This window comes from Tauraco erythrolophus, chromosome 6, assembly GCF_009769465.1.
Source record: "Tauraco erythrolophus isolate bTauEry1 chromosome 6, bTauEry1.pri, whole genome shotgun sequence".
NCBI lineage: Eukaryota > Metazoa > Chordata > Aves > Musophagiformes > Musophagidae > Tauraco > Tauraco erythrolophus.
The window spans coordinates 26676906-26694924 of NC_141470.1; the positions used below are offsets into that span (position 1 = coordinate 26676906).

The 18019-nt window shown below is 43.2% G+C and overlaps 1 pseudogene; it reads right to left on the reverse strand.

Moving 5' to 3' along the window:
* Window positions 1–258: 258 nt before the first annotated feature.
* LOC147528553 (uncharacterized) lies at window positions 259–17810 on the reverse strand (annotated as a pseudogene).
* Between the last annotated feature and the right edge of the window lie 209 nt (window positions 17811–18019).

An 18019-nucleotide genomic window follows, 5' to 3' on the forward strand; every position in this document is an offset into this window, starting at 1 on the left:
ATCCACACAGTCCAGTAAACCTGGTTGTCTCTCTTCCACCTGGCTGAAGACAGGGCCCCTCTAGTCCTGGTCATAGTGTTCGCTACTCATTTCTTGTAAATACATATCAGAAGTCCCTTCATTAAAATCAGGAGTGAGATCAGCCCTTCTATTCTGTCTGGGGAACTTCCCACTGGAAACTGAAGCAGCAATTTTCTTAGAAGAACCCCCTGTTGTGATTGTTTTTTCTTGCAACTCATGTACCCATGCCTCTAGGGTCTAGGTAGATATTCCATCCGACTTCCTCATATCCCCTCCATAGTCACGCAGGTAAAACCATAGGGTGCCCTGTGGGATGTACCTTCTATATCCTCTCTGTTGAGCAGACGAATGCTTACTCCTAACAGCTGTGATACTGGTCTGTGCAGGTGGGGAATAGGACATATCCTCTTTGAGTTGCTTGACCTCCTGGGACAGTTTCTCCACAGTTGAGATGAGGGAGGAAGCAAGATTTTCTTCATATTGCCAGAGTTGGCCAGCCAATTCATTCACTGTTGATCTCTCTCTGTCTTTCCAGTTCAGTACTGCCAATGAGTTGGCATACGATGATGGTATACTCCGTACAAACTTCTGCCACATGGGTCATGTGCACTGGACTTCATCTGAATCTTTGGATACCTGCTTGTTTTCTAGGTCACCATAAATCACCTCCAGCATGGCTAATTCCCTCAAGTACTGGATACCTCTCTCCATGGTGGTCCACTTGCCTGGGTGATATATAACATCTTCCTTGAAAGGATACCTTTGTGCCTGACAGGAGTTGCCTCCAGAGGCAGCGGACTTGTGCCCTTTTCCAATTGCTTTGTCAATGCCCCCTTCATCCCTAGAAAGGGATCTAGCTCTAATTACCCTCTAATTCCAGGCTACTGTCCTCATTATCCCAGCATCAGAGCAGCCAGGTGACAATGTGCTTGCCTGGACCATGGCTGAAATCTTTTTGCATATCTTGCAGCTCACTAAGGAATAGGGATCAGGTGGTTACCATCTCATCTTCCTCTTCCTCCTTGTCTTTTCTTGATGGCCCTGCTTGTTTGTCATCATTACTAAACAAGGTGACTTCTGCTTCCAAGATTTATTCTTGGGGGGAGGGGTGTGACTGATACCAGCACAGGTTGATTGTCTGGCTCAGCTGCAATGCCTGTCGCTGGAGTTTGAGTAGCCACAGTGTCTGTTGTGGGGGTGGTAGTAGCTGCAGTGCCTGTTGCTGGGGTTTGAGTAGCTGCAGTGACTGTCGCAGGTTTTGGAATAACCACAGTGCCTTTTGCCTTGTCATTAGATCCAGAGACCTTCTCTTCCCCTTGAGGGTACTGAATAGTGTTGAACGGGGCTCAGTAGGCATGAGCCAGGCCCCAGCACATTGCAATGATTTATGTCTCTCTGGAATTACCAGCATGACAGCATAGGTTTTTCAAATATTTTGCTATTTTTTTAAGATTCTGTAGTTCAGGGGTAAAGTTCCAAGACGTTGGAGATGACCACTGTTCTAGGCACTTGCCCATACTATGCCACACACCCTGCCTCTCATAACTATCCAGCCTCAGGGCGGATCTCTGGGTGTTATTCTTAAATAGTTTTTAACCTTAAACAATGCCTGAGATACTTTCAGGAGACATAGAAATAGGAACATGCTGGTTTGAACATCCCAAGGATAGTCAAAACTCTTAAGAGCTACTGTAACTAGCCTGGAGGAGAAGGAGAAAGTGAAGGTGAAGGAGAAAGCGAAGGTGAAAGAGCAGAGAGAGCTATCCCCCCCCCACCCCCCCCATCTCCTCCATGGATTAGGTCTCTGAGGAGAAAAGGTAAAGACGGTAATTATTAATAGTTTCCGATAGATGGCTCCTGAAGTACAGAGATGACACCAAACACCCGATTAGTCTCTTGGCCAGGGTTACATAGTACAGAAAAACAGTGGCCTTGATCCAGCTCCCAGGTATGACAAGCAGCACAATAGGGAACATATACAGCAAGTAAGGTGTTCCACAACACAACTCTGAGAACAAGCACAGAAACTTTGAGAGCAAATAAGTCAACAGGGTGTCCACCGACTATTAAACTAACATAATGCATAATTGTAACAAATTTGTTTTAACATGCTCTGGTCAGCTATGTTGTTATTTCAACCCTTTGAGCCCCACGTTGGGAGCCAAAAAAGACTACCATGATTTAACGTGACACCCCAGCCAGCAACTAAGCACCACAGAGCTGCTCGCTTACCAGTGGAATGGGAGACAGAATCAGAGGAAAAGGTAAGAAAATCCTAGGGTTAAGACAAAAACAGTTTAATGATTGAAATAAAATTAAATAATAAAAATACAATACAATAAAAATTGTAATGAAAAAGAAAACAACGAAAAAGAGAGAAAACCCAAGGTAAACAAGTGAGGCAACTCCTCACCATCTGCTGACTGATGCCCAGCCAGTCCCTGAGCAGCCATTGTCCCTGGCCAACTCCCCTTAGCCCATATACCGAGCATGACATCTATGGTGTGGAATATCCCTTTAGTCAGTTTGGGTCAGCTGTCCTGGCTATGTCCTCTCCCAGCTTCTTGTGGAGAAGAAGGAAGGGGCAGAGGCAGTATGAGAAGCTAAAAAAGTCCTTGGCTTAATGTAAGCATTGCTTGGCAACAACTAAAACTTCTGTTGTGTTATCAACATTATTCGCAGCACAAATCCAAAACATAGCCTCATACTAGCTACTATGAAGAAAATGAACTCTATTCCAGTCAAAACCAGCACTCCAGGTTGGAAAGGACCTCAGGCATCATCTGGTCCAACCGTTCTCGGCAAAAGTACAGTCTAGACAAGATGGCCCAGCACCCTGTCCAGATGAATCTTAAAAGTGTCCAATGTTGGAGAATCCACCACTTCCCTGGGGAGATTATTCCAATAGCTGATTGTTCTCATGGTGAAAAATTTTCCTCTTGTGTCCAATCAGAATCTCCCCAGGAGTAACTTGTACCCATTACCCCTCATCTTTTCCATGTGACTCCTTTTAAAAGGGAGTCTCCATCTTCTTTGTAGCCACCCTTTAAATACTGGAACACAGTGATAAGGTCTCCACTAAGCCTTCTTTTCTCAAGGCTGAACAAACCCAGTTCTCTCAGCCTTTCCTCATATGGCAGGCTTGTTTCCCCTGGCAGGGTTGCTTTTCCTTTGTTTAAGACCCCAAAAGATACCCTCCTGTGTGTCAGATTTCTCAGGCCGCTCTAATACTTCACCTGGACTGGTGTTCCCTCTGGGTTCCCAAACACCCACACTGACCCCTGGAAACTCCCCAAACCACAAGTGCTGAGCAAGAGTCTCCGGTGAGATGGATTAGGCCTCTTGCTCTCCCTCCACGCCTTTTTCAGTTACATCCCATTAGAGATTTTTGCCCTGGTCTTTGATTTTTCACAGTCCTAATTCTCTTGGTAATTCTCATGTATCTTGCCTACACTTCCAGCCTTGGCCACCCATATCTGTCACCGGGTGATTGCATCATGCTGTCGGGGGTGCAGTTCATAGGTACTGCCCTGAGGTCCCAGTCCTCCAGATATATTGAATTGCCTCCCTTTTACACTCAAGAGGTTGACTCAGCTCTCAGCACTGACATGGACAACTTGTTCTTCCTCTATTCTCTCTGGTCTCTCTGTGTGAGCTCCTGGGGAGAAGTATCCTCCCTCCTTCAGCATCTGAGCAAACTGTGTATCCCAGCTGGGCTGGCTTCTAGTTGTGGTAACACCCCATGGGAGTGAGTCTCTGCCCAGTGTGCCCACTGACACATCCCTTTGTGTTGCTACCACTCCCCACAGTGTGACCTTGTGTGTCAGCATCCCTCAGCACATCTCCTTGCCCAGGCACTGTTTCACCCACCAGAGGACAGAAAAGGGGCTGAACTGGCTGGCTGTCAGCCCTCCTTAATGATGCTGGCCTTTGGCCGGGGCACCCTGCTTGCTACATCCGGTGAGGTTTGAGCAATAACACAAGTCTTGCCCAGGAATCAAGTCCTGCCTGATTTCTGCCCAGCTGGGGAAGGCAGGAACTGCACTCGCAGGGTTTCACCTTCAATGGAGCAGCCAGACTTTGTGCTTAACTACCAGGGCAATAGCTCAGTCAAACAGAGGTCTTGTTTCACAACGTCAAGGAGGGTTAATACATTACAAGGCTTATTGGCTTGATAACATAGATGGAGGGAAGGGAACAACATCCTGTCTTGTTGCTTGTTAGACAAGAAGGAAAGTCCTGCTGCCCGGGATGGACAGTATGTGAAAGTCTCCATGGTCTCTGCTCTTCTTATTCTCTTCGGTATATTTGGTATATTGCACCATGCACATTCATACATCATAGCAATACTTTATGATGAGAGCTCCTTTCAGGTTAGAAACCTAGTCATGAATGGCCTCTAGCTGGAGCCAGAGATTTATATATTCCAGTGTGGTCATGAAGAAGCAGAACAAAGTGAATGGCTAAAGACATTCTTGCCCCCTCCAAAACATTGATCTTCCATTGTCTATAGTTGGTCCCTAATCTTGTTAAAGCAACATGAGCTGGGGAAGAGAGAGAAACAGCCATTTCCTAATGTTTGGCTACCCCAAATCACACCTACTGCAGAAGAAAGGATAGGAATTGCCCATAAAATACCGGCTGAGTTTCTTTCCTCCTCTCTAGCAGCTGTTTCTTTTGTATGGTAATCCCTTCTCTTGTGTCAGTGATGCAAAATGCAAGAAAACAAGTAGAGACATCAATCAGACTACAAGTTAGGTCACTGCAAATATCAGGGGTTAATCCATTAATCCATTACGAAGAGCAGAGTAGAGTGAAACATGCCTGTGTCGAGTGTGGAGCACTGCAACAGGCCATGGCAGCAGTGGCATGAAAGACCTCATCGCCCTAGCACAAGGAAGCCGTAAAGGCACCACTGGAGGTGTGACTGGTAGCTCCAAAAGGACAAACTTGAACCAGACCAAGGTCTCCAGGCTTTGGCAGGGTGGCAAAGCTGAATCCTGGGCTGAGTGCAATGGGATGAAGCCCTGAAGGGAAGAGGGGCACAAGAAAGCTGGTTAATATTCAAGGGTCACCTCCTCCAAGCTCAGGAGCGGTGCATCCCAACAAAGAGAAAGTCAGATAGGAACACCAGGAGGCCCGCATGGATGAAAAAGGAGCTCCCGGACCCACTCAGGCACAAAATGAAGGCCTACAGAGGATGGAAGCAAGGGCAGGTAGCCTGGGAAGAATACAAAGAAATTGTCCGAGCAACCAGAGATCAGGTTAGGAAAGCTCAAGCCCTGATAGAGTTAAATCCGGCCAGAGACATCAAGGGCAACAAGAAAAACTTTTATAGATATGTCAGTGATAAAAAGAGATCTAGGGAAAATGTAGGCCCTCTCCGGAAGGAAACAGGGGACCTGGCTATCTGGGATATGGAGAAGGCTGAGGTACTCAATGACTTCTTTGCCTCAGTCTTCACTGGCAAGAGCTCCAGCTGCACAGCCCAAGTCACAGAAGGCAAAGGCAGGGACTGGGAGAATGAAGAACCGCCCACTGTAGGAGAAGATCAGGTTCGAGACCATCTGAAGAACCTGAAGGTGCACAAGTCCATGGGACCTGATGAAGTGCATCCACGGGTCCCGAGGGAACTGGTGGATGAGGTTGCTAAGCCGCTATCCATCATATTTGACAAGTCGTGGCAGTCTGGTGAAGTTCCCACTGACTGGAAAAGGGGAAACATAGTCACCATTTTTAAAAAGAGAAAAAAAGAAGACCCAGGGAACTAGAGGCCACGGAACTACAAGCCAGTCAGTCTTACCTCTGTGCCTGGAAAGATCATGGACCAGATCCTCCTGACAACTATTCTAACGCACATGGAAAATAACGAGGTGATTGGTGACAGGCAACATGACTTCACTAAGGGCAAATCCTGCCTGACTAATTTGGTGGCCTTCTATAATAAGGTTACAGCATTGATGGATAAGGGAAGAGCAACTGACATTGTCTACCTGGACTTGTCCAAAGCATATGATACTTTCCCACACGACATCCTTGTCTCTAAACTAGAGAGACATGGATTTGATGGAGGGACCACTTGGTGGATAAGGAATTGACTGGATGGTCACACTCAAAGAGTTGTGGTCAATGGTTCAATGTCCAAGTGGAGGCCAGTGACGAGTGGTGCTCCTCAGGGGTCAGTACTGGGGCCAGTGCTATTTAATGTCTTTGTTGGTGACATGAACAGTGGGATCGAGTGCACCCTCAGCAAGTTTGCTGACGACACCAAGCTGTGAGGTGTTGTGGACACTCTGGAGGGAAGGGATGCCATCCAGAGGCATCTTGACAGGCTGGAGAGGTGGGTCCATGAGAACCTCATGAAGTTCAACAAGGCCAAGTGCAAGGTCCTGCACGTGGGTCGGGGCAATCCCAAGCATAAGTACAGGCTGGGTGGAGAATGGATTGAGAGCAGCCCTGAGCAAAAGGACTTGGGAGTGCTGGTGGATGAGAAGCTCAACATGAGACAGCAATGTGCACTGGCAGCCCAGAAAGCCAACCATATCCTGGGCTGCATCCAAAGAAGCATGGCCAGCAGGTTGAGGGAGGTGATTCTGCCCCTCTACTCTGCTCTTGTGAGACCCCACGTGGAATACTGTGTTCAGCCCTGGAGTCCCCAACACAAGAAGGACATGGAGCTGCTGGAGCGGGTCCAGAGGAGGGCCATGAAGATGATCCGAGGGCTGGAGCACCTCTGCTATGAAGACAGGCTGAGAGAGTTGGGGCTGTTCAGCCTGGAGAAGAGAAGGCTCCAGGGAGACCTTATTGCAGCCTTCCAGTACTTAAAGGGGGCCTACAGGAAAGCTGGAGAGGGACTTTTTACAAAGACATGTAGTGATAGGATGAGGGGCAATGGCTTTAAACTGAAAAAGGGGAGATTTCAATTAGATATAAGGAAGATTTCAATTAGATATAAGGAAGATTTTTCACTCTGAGGGTGGTGAGACACTGAAACAGGTTGCCCAGAGAAGTTGTGGGTGCCCCATTCCTGGAAGCGTTCATGACCAGGTTGGATGAGGCTTTGGGCAACCTGGTGTAGTGGAGGGTTTCCCTGCCCATGTTCCCTCAGCAAGGGATCTCTTACATTCAATCCAGAGAGACCTCTGGAGGGAACAAAGTATACAATCTACAGCCATGGAGGCCTGGCCCAAGGAGTCAGAGAGCTATGCAAAGTGACTATGTAGATGTATCCAGGAAATCCTCAGCACCACAAAGGACGCAAGAGCTAGGATAGCCACCTGGCACACATGGCTGAGTTTAAGTCTTGTCTAAATCTAGCATTTAAACCTGCATTTTCCCATATTCCATGAAACTCTTTTAGCCACCAGCTATTTGCTGTTCTGGTTTGGCAGTGAATCAATAATGAGACATTGGGCAGCAAAGGGAGAGAGAGACAGACAGACTGCTGCAGTACTATCACCCTACCAATCATCTGGAAGGTAGGAGAGAAAAGCTCAAACACGTTTGTTGGAAAAACTGCAATGAATCAGTACTTCCAGCAACAAAATAATGACTAAAAGGATGCCAAACATGTTAGAATAAGAGAAAAAAACCACAACAAATCATCTTCGTTTGCAGAATTCTCTCTTCACTAGGAACTTCCTATCTTTTTACTTCATGACTCCTAATTTTCTTTTCTCTGATTTGTCTGATAAACTCAAGAGATTTTAGTCGTTTCCAGTATACATTAGAAAACCTTGCCTACCTGCACATAAACCTAGAATAGAATCTTATAAATTTTTCAATTTGAGGCATACCTCATGTTGTTTAAATACCTCAGAGACAATATCATATAATGCTAATTTAGTAAATAAATGATTGCCCCAGATTAGGCTGAGATTTTAATAAAATTATATCTAAAATTTATAAGGCATATATGAAAAGTGCTATGACTCACCTAGTATGACCATCAATATTGGCATTTTTATGAAAAATAAAACAGAAAGCAAAGCTTTGTAACACTAGTAGGCCACTGAAACATGAAAGTTTGAGATAGAGGTAAAATCTTTATGTTTCTCTCTCAAAGATTTTGTAACACAGTTTCAAAAAAATCTTTTTACTCTATATAACATCATAACAGCACAGTAACTAGTATTGTAGTATTCATCTCTAAATTATACTGCCCATATTAAAAACACTAAGAAACCTTCTTCAGTGAGAGATTCAACAAGGCTAAGTGTCAGGTCCTGCACTTGAGTCACAACAGCGCCATGCAATGCTACGGCCTTAGGGAAGAGTGGCTGGAAAGTTGCCCAGCGGAAAATGACCTGGGGGCGTTGGTCAACAACTGACTGAATATGAGCCAGCAGTGTGCCCAAGTGGCCAAGAAGGCCAATAGCATCCTGGCTTGCTTCAGAAATAGTGTGGCCAGCAGGACTAGGGAAGTGATTGTCCCCCTGTACTCGGCATTGGTGAGGCCACACCTCGAATACTGTGTTCAGTTTTGGGCCCCTCACTACAAGCAAGATACTGAGATGCTTAAGCGTGTCCAAAGAAGAGCAACAAAGTTGGTGAAGGATCTAGAGCACAAGTCGTATGAGGAGCGGCTGTGGGAACTGGGGTGGTTTAGCCTGGAGAAAAGGAGGCTGAGAGGAGACCTTATCGCTCTCTACATCTACCTAAAAGGAGGTTGTAGCGAGGTGGGTGTCAGTCTCTTCTCCCAAGCAACAAGCAATAGGACAAGAAGAAATGGCCTCAGGTTGCACCACAGGAGGTTTAGATTGGGTATTAGGAAAAATGTCTTCACTGAAAGGGTTGTCAGACATTGAAACAGGCTACCCAGGGAAGTGGTGGAGTCACCATCCCTGGCGGTATTTCAAAGACATGTAGATGTGACACTTAGGGATGAAGTTTAGTAGCGGACTTGGCAGTGTTAGGTTAACGGTTGGACTTGATGATCTTAAAGGTCCTTTCCAATCTAAATGATTCTGTGATTCTATGATTTAATCTCAGTATGTTGGAGCAGGAATTTGTAGTTCCATACTTATTGCCCAAGCAAGTATGTTAATTAGTGAAAACTTTCTGAGTTTGTATCACAGTCAAAAAGTACCTCACATAATGCACTGTTCATACTTTTTCAGTCTGCTTGGTCCTAGTTTTTATGTGAATGAAAAATATTTTATCAACTCACTATTCTGGTGAAGATGCTGAATGTGTATACCACCATGTTTTTGCTACAGCAGAAGAGCACACATGCTTCCAACCCAAAGAGTAAAATCATGTGAAGAACAGTAGGGAAACAATCACATAATAGGGTTCCAAAACTCCTTGCCAGTTCAGTACATGCACACGTAGCTGAGCTGCTAATTAGCATTATTGGCTCAAGAACCACCCAGTCAATGCATAGCCTTAATAAAAATAACACCATCCACCTTCTTGTATACATAATTCCACTTATGACAGAGAGTTGCTTGTTATCATGTAACCCAGGAATATTTTTCCAACAAGGAGACCACTGACATAGGCCAATTTGTTATTGCCACTCAGGATGAAACAGATGTGTAAGGAATGGGTAGATAATTACCCACTCCCTTTTTTTCCACCTACGTCATTGGGAAGGCATACCAGTGACACATCATCTGTAATGGCAGTATCACAATGCTATATAATGTTCTATGAATAGCACATCTCAGTAATTGGTCCTGAAAAAAATATGAGTAGTCTGTATGATTCAGTAAAAGTGGGGCTGGTGCCAGGATTATGAAGTATGGGATCCATCAGTGCTCAATAAAATGATGAATCAGAGATGTATCAGAGGCTGACAAAAGAATTAAATTAAATGAAGAATAGTAGGTGGATGTCATAGGATACATCGTTAGAACTGGATCACAACAAAAACCTCCTCATTCAAATGCATTAAAATACAGGGGGGATAGACCAAGGTCTATCTCCAATCCATTGGCAGTTAACTTCCAAGTACAATGGAGTCTTTTGTGAATAGGACACACCGGTTACAATCCCTATGATGGATAATCAGTAAAAGGAATAAAAATGTCAATACGGAAGAAGATGGTAAAAAGTCTCTGGAATCTGCCACGCAGGCAGAAAATTAAGGTATCTCACCCTTCTGTCTCTTGAAACTTATTTTCAGATTTCAAGAAAGTGTATGAATAACAACACTAAACAGAAGAGGTATTAGTGCACTGTAAAAACAAATAAATTAACCTCCTACCATACTAACAATAAAAGAAACGAAAAAAATGTTACCCTCCTCGGCCAAATAATACGATAACCAGAGGACTATTGAAAAATAGCTGTTTTCACTGTTGGTGAATCAAAAGTAGTTGGTGGTCAAAACTTGACCTAATTTACATGGTTGGTATCATGTAGTAGTCTTTCTTGTAGCTGTAAAAATTTATCAAACATTTTTAGACTAGAAGTATTGAAAAAAATGAAGGCAGCATATCCAGTGAAAAAGGTGTATTCCTCTTAAAATTGTTTAGAAGCCCACGTTATGGATCAAGACCCAACTGTGCTGTTCGAACACAGAACAAACACTACTCTTAACCCAATGAAAATAGAAAAAGCACATGAATAAAGCTGGACAGGAATGCTGGTAGATCACTGTAGATCTTTTTAGAAGGTTTTAGCATGTTTATAAGCTTGATGGTTTGTAAGTTATGATCTGTATTTCATTTTTATCCCTACGTGCTAAGTTTCTTGGCAATGTAGACAGCCTGTAAACCTCTTATAAACCTCTTGCAAATGGCCCAGTAGGGTGCAGGGGAGAATTAGTAGCTAGAAAGAAACATATTAATATAATTAACCTGGTAACTTACTATCAACCTCCAGAAAAACCCAACAAACGAATAATTTGTTAGATTCCAGATAAGTTCCACTATTTCTTGGTTCTCATGAAACAGACAAGTTCTGTGCTGATATGTCAAAATAAGTATTATCTCTTCTAGTAACTTTCATAAAGAAGGTGCTCATTTTAAAAAACACAGCTCTCTAGCCACGTAAAAAACAGATTTTTTAGGATGTCTAAAACTGATCCCTATGTCTAACCGAATGCTGTAAAGACTACTGTAGTTATGAATCATAGAATCATAGAATGGTTAGAGTTGGAAGGGGCCTCAAAGACCATCTAGTTCCAACCCCCCTGCCATGGACAGGGACACCCTCCACTACACCAGGTTGCCCAAAGCCTCATCCAGCCTGGCCTTGAACACTTCCAGGGATGGGGCATCTACAACTTCTCTGGGCAACCTGTTCCAGTGCCTCACCACCCTCTGAGAGAAAAATTTCTTCCTTATATCTAATCTAAATCTGCCTTCTTTCAGTTTAAAGCCATTGCCCCTTGTTCTATCACTACACGCCCTTGTAAAAAGTCCCTCTCCAGCTTTCCTGTAGGCCCCTTTTAAGTACTGGAAGGCTGCTAGAAGGTCTCCCCGGAGCCTTCTCTTCTCCAGGCTGAATGACCCCAACTCTCTCAGCCTGTCTTCACAGGAGAGATGCTCCAGCCCTCGGATCATCTTCATGGTCTCCTCTGGACCTGCTCCAGCAGCTCCATGTCCTTATGGAATTATTTTGATTTTTTTTAGTATATTAAATGCTTCCATAATTTCAGCTTAACGTATTTGAGGCAATGAATTCTCTATGAACAGAAAATCTTAGAAAAATTAGGTCAAACGTACAGGAGAGACCTTCGTCGTTAAGAATGCCCCTATCTAAACAGAAAAACGTCTGCTCTGTTTATTTTTTGTGCATCTACCTGTGGTCAAAACAGTTAAGGCCTTGTCCAGGCCTTTTATTCTACTTCAGCAGAAATTAGAAGTAGCCCCTGGCAATTGTGTAAGTCTTAAGCAAAATAAGGGCCATCTTTGCAACCTATAATGATATATAACTAGTCATAAGACTCCAGAATATTTTGTAGTCTTTCTTATTGTCAAAATTAAGATACATAAGCAAATGGTATACAGACTTTTTGCCAGTATTCCATCCTTAGATGCCTCCTATTATGTAAAATATACTGACAGCTACTTGAAGTGAAAAAAAGGCTAGAATAGTCATACCAAAATAAAAACAAAGGTACTGAGAATCTACAGCTGCTACAAATTCAAACAACGCTAATTAGCGTGCTAGTACCCTAGAATTAATTATTCCATTGTTTCTATTTGCGACCATCTCAAGGGACGAACCTCAAGTCTTAACATCTATTGCTCTTATCCTTCTTCAACAGGGCAACTAAGGAGACGGCCACATTTCTTCTTCTATAATAAAGCAGATTTTAAAAACTGCATTTATTTCACAATTCATTGAAATTATCTTTAAAAATCTCAGTTATGTTCAGCATCTATTAACAGGCTAGTTTAAAGACAAAGGAAATGAATTAGTGATAAGCAAGCTCCCATTAAATATTTTAAAGTGCATTTGTATTTTCAGGACAAAAAAAGTGAAAGAGAAAGTATATTAAACTACACATGGATTATAAACATGTTAAACTTAGAAAATGTTATTATCTTAATGGGATCCTGGCAGGCGATCTGTGCACTGGGAATTTGCAACCATTACCTCCAGGTGGTTCCACGGGAAACTGACCCATCAAGTCAGCACACTAGATTACTATATATGTAAAATGCTTACTTTAGCATACAAATATCACGTGTACCTGTTACGATTGTCACATGCATTGTAATAGGCTTTGCTGTATCTCTGCTTGCAGACTGTCACTTCTTTCACAACTTAAATAGAAAAAGACGAATGCAGCCTTTCTTTAGATACCTAAACATTACTCAGATGCCTCACTTAAATCTCTCAGGTTTAACAGTTTTGACTTAGTGACTAGATGATGTATGGAGAATTTCTAGCTACTCATCTATCGGTTTCAAAGACAGTGACATTTTATGTTCTCATACCTCACAAACGCAACATATCTTCTTATTTGTCCTTGCCTGTTTCCCAGCATCCACATTTGCCATGGTTACAGCAAACCCATCTTGTTCATTGCCATTCCACTGGCTGGTTTATTTGGGTTTTTTTCCTCGCAAGCTTCTTATGATCACATTATTGTCTCTTCCAGTCATAACTGTGATACTATATTCATAAGAAAATTCAGAAATCACAGCTGTAAAGAACAATGTGTGATCAGATGACAAATTTTAAAATTGTTTTAGTACCAAAACTAACTGAAAGGTGAGGTATGAACCATGCCCAAATTTCTCATTACTGGTGTTATTCACCTCACAACCTAAATATCAGTCTTGCACTCAGAATGCCACTAATTGGGGTTTTTCTTTCAAATGGGAATGCCCAGATGATAAAGCAGTGTCAATATTGCTAGGCATATATGCAATCTCTTTTGTTCACTTCACACTTGTAGACCTCTAAAAAGGCATATATCAGGTACACCTTCCCACTTGCAGCATGAATTCTGTGTTTTAATCTGAAATATTATGCTGATATTTTTCAGCACAGCATCAAACTATTCTTTCTTCTGCTTACAGATCATAGACCATATATAATGGGCAAACAAATTCTGTTCATACATCCAAGTAGCAGCTTCAGTTTAGTTCATTTTATTGGCATGTTAACAAATTGTATGAATAATTTCTGTATATCAGCCTAGAGTCATACTGATGCATTTAGCTACAGACATATATCTAAAATTTTCAAAAGCATGTATCTAATTTTTACTTGCAATGAAATAATATCCTGATTTTCCAGTCCTGCTGGGCAGACAACATTTTCAATTGCCTTTAAGTTTCTGAAAATTCAATTGGTTTGAAAAACGAGTTCATTTAGGATTCTCTCCTTTCTAGAGAATTAGAACATATAAAATGACATCTATTGCATCAAGGTATCTCTTGGATCAAGCACCTATATTTATACATGCAAACATCCAGCAGGCCAATTAAGCATTTGACTAATATAAAGCACATGTGACTAAGTCATACTGGATGGTTGACCCATTTAAAAGCTTAAGAGCTTCTGATTCTAACAACATAAAAAATATTGCTCTGTCTAGCTTTAAATCTTTTCTTACGCAGAATGAAGCATTAATGGGCAAAATCATGTTTCAAAATCGAGGCTTTATTAACTACTATTAGGTAAATGCTTCAGACAATACAGCTAATAATACACAGAAAAATGCAGAAAAACATTCATAAGCTCACTTATTGCTGCTCTAACTTGAAAGAAAATCAAATAAAGGCAAATGTATTAACAAAAGAAAATTGTATTTATAGCATGTGAAATAATTTGAGTAATGTAGTTTCTAGGAATAAAAATACAAAACTGAGATATCCAGAATGCTAAATATGTGTTTGAATACCTTATCATCTGAAAAGTGCTGCATTTCTTATTCTATTATCGATGGATGTACCACTCAGTGGATAAGGAATTGGCTGGATGGTCGCACTCAAAGAGTTGTGGTCAACGGTTCAATGTCCAAGTGGAGGTCAGTGACGAGTGGCGTTCCTCAGGGGTCAGTACTGGGGCCAGTGCTATTTAACATTTTCGTTGGTGACATGGACAGTGGGATCGAGTGCACCCTCAGCAAGTTTGCTGACGACACCAAGCTGTGAGGTGTTATGGACACTCTGGAGGGAAGGGATGCCATCCAGAGGGACCTTGACAGGCTGGAGAGCTGGGCCTATGAGAACCTCATGAAGTTCAACAAGGCCAAGTGCAAGGTCCTGCACATGGGTCGGGGCAATCCTAAGCATAAGTACAGGCTGGGTGGAGAATGGATTGAGAGCAGCCCTGAGCAAAAGGACTTGGGAGTGCCGGTGGATGAGAAGCTCAACATGAGACAGCAATGTGCACTGGCAGCCCAGAAAGCCAGCTGTGTCCTGGGCTGTATCAAAAGAAGCATGGCCAGCAGGTCAAGGGAGGTGATTCTGCCCCTCTACTCTGCTCTCGTGAGACCCCACCTGGAATACTGTGTTCAGCCCTGGAGTCCCCAACACAAGAAGGATATGGAGCTGCTGGAGCGAGTTCAGAGGAGGGCCACGAAGATTATCCGAGGGCTGGAGCATCTCTCCTGTGAAGACAGGCTGAGAGAGTTGGGGTCATTCAGCCTGGAGAAGAGAAGGCTCCGGGGAGACCTTCTAGCAGCCTTCCAGTACTTAAAGGGGGCCTACAGGAAAGCTGGAGAGGGACTTTTTGCAAGGGCATGTAGTGATAGGACAAGGGGCAATGGCTTTAAACTGAAAGAAGGCAGATTTAGATTGGATATAAGGAAGAAATTTTTCACTCAGAGGGTGGTGAAGCACTGGAACAGGTTGCCCAGAGAAGTTATAGATGCCCCATCCCTGGAAGTGTTCAAGGCCAGGTTGGATGAGGCTTTGGGCAACCTGGTGTAGTGGAGGGTGTCCCTGCCCATGGCAGGGGGGTTGGAACTAGATGATCTTTGAGGTCCCTTCCGACCCAAACCATTCTATGATTCTACGATTCTTCTTTCAGTTACCTGCAGCTGTCTTACCAGCACCAAATACAAAACACAACTTCTTGATGATGGTGATCAGGAGTATTGTTTATGAAAACTAATAAATTATTGCAAAACATAAATATAGATGAATTAAATTCTCTTTTTGGTATGAATGTTGCAAAATTCTTTTTACTCTAGGCCTGGTGTATCCATTGACATTAACTAACCATATATGCATTATTAAAGATGTCTGCCCCAGAATCACCGAAGTCTTTATCATCTATGTAGAAGGAAAGAAGCAGACGAAAAGCAAAACGTGAACTATTATTATTCTAACACACTTCTCTGTCTCTGAGGTTAGTCTTTTTCTCTAGTGGTTGAAATTAAGATCGTGCCCTAATAACGACAGTAGAGGATGGCGGAAAATTTCAAACACAAAAAAGAGGTTTCCAATCTGCCTTTTTTCTGCTGTTCTTCTACGTGTTTTCTCAGAAGTCCACATTTTCTCTCTGCTATGCATCTCAGCATCCCACTCCGTCAACAGACAGCTCAATATACATGTGCTATTTCCATTAAAAGCCAGCTTCTACTTCCTGCCTGCTTACCTTTTCCACTAGTATCATTCTCTCAACTGTGACCTCTTCTGAAGATGTTATATTTCAGTGTTTTCAGTGTTTTCCATTAGATCTGATGACTGACAATACAAAATTAAAAAGACTATATATAACGCAAGTTGCTGAATGACAAACTTATTATCAGGATAGCTTAAGCAGTAAAATGCATTCAGACATAGCTTACAGAGTATATACAGAGGTCCTCAGTTTATCTTTATCTGTCTCATATTCCATCTCTTTTTCTCACTATATACTATGTCTAAGATCTTAGCATCTGTCACCCAGATGTTGGCTGGCCTTTAATAGCATGGACTTCATGTCTAGCTAATTGCAAGTTTGACGTATAAAATTGTCTTTGGTGTGTATTACCACTTTGGAATCAACACAGACAATATGTTCCATCTACTGTAGTACAATGAACATTAATCTGTCGTTTCTATTAATATTCCTGTTTTTCTAAAATATAATAGCAACCTTTTTCTTCTGACTATACTTGCAGTTGTGGTGTAACCCCAGTGGGCAACTAAGCCCCACACAGCCACTCGCTTATTCCCCTCCGGTGGGATGGGGGAGAGAATCAGAAGGGTAAAAGTAAGAAAACTCGTGGGTTGAGATAAAGACAGACTAATAGGTAAAGCAAAAGCCGTGCGCACAAGCAAAGCAAAACAAGGAATCCAGTCACTCCTTCCCAGCAGCAGGCAGGTGTTCAGCCATCTCCAGGAAAGCAGGGCTCCATCACGCGTAACAGTGACTTGGGAAGATAAACACCAGCACTCTGAACGTCCTCCCATTCCTTCTTCTTCCCCTAGCTTTATATGCTGAGCATGACATCATATGACATGAAATATTCCTTTAGTCTGTTGGGGCCAGCTGTCCCAGCTCTGTCCCCTCTCAATTTCTTGTGCAGCTCCAGCCTACTCACTGGTGGGTGGTGTGAGAAGCAGAAAAGGCCTTGACTCTGTGTAAGCACTGCTCAGCAAAAATGAAAAAGTCCCTGAATTATCAACAAACACTGTTTTCAGCACAGATCCAAAACATAGCCCCATACCAGCTACTGTGAAGAAAAGTAACTCTATCCCAGCCAAAACCAGCACACATTCTCCACCCCTTATTCCATAATATTTACATCGTTCGCAGGTACCACACTACCCAATACAACCTCATAAACCACCTCTCCCCTTACCATCCTTTGATACAACACACATACCATTCCTTTAGTCTATGGACCATCCCTGTAAAATGTCCATAAAAGGCCTATAAAATATCCAGAAATGTCCACAAAATGTCCAGAGTTCATTTAGTTCGTGACTTTGAGCTCCATCTGTTTCTGTGGTGACTCAGGTCAGGAGAGATGGTGTGTTGTGTGGAGTTATTTGGCACCAGAGCCAGCTCAGGTTGGGTTGCTGTGGCACTTGCACTGCTTGTAAGACTTGTCCTCCACTGGTTCAGGTGGTTCTTGCTAGAGTAATTCTGATAACATGCAACTCAAAGCATGGGTTACAACAATTTAAAGGTATATCCATTACAGTCTCCATCCCAGGTCCCTTTGGACCATACCATAGGTTTTAACATTGCAATGAACTCTTTCCTTTATCCCTGCTCCAGCTTGGTCTTATCCACAGATTGGAGTCTCTTAGGGTTGTACCTGCTCCAAGTGGAGCCTTATCTACGAGCCACAGTCTCTTCAGGGGGGTACCTGCTGGCACCTGACTTATCACAGCCACAATCACTTTGAGGTGCACCTGTTCCAGCGTGGCCTTCTCCATGGGCCACAATGCCTTCAGAGATACACCTGCTCCAGCGTCACCTTACCACAGCCACAGTCCCTTCAGGAGCGAACCTGCTCCAACATGGCCTCACCCATGGCTGTAGTCCCTCCAGGGCTGTACATGCTCTGTCGTGGGCTTATCCATGGCCACATGCTTTGAGGTGCTCCAGCATGACCTCATGCACAGCCACTGATGCTTCAAGGTGT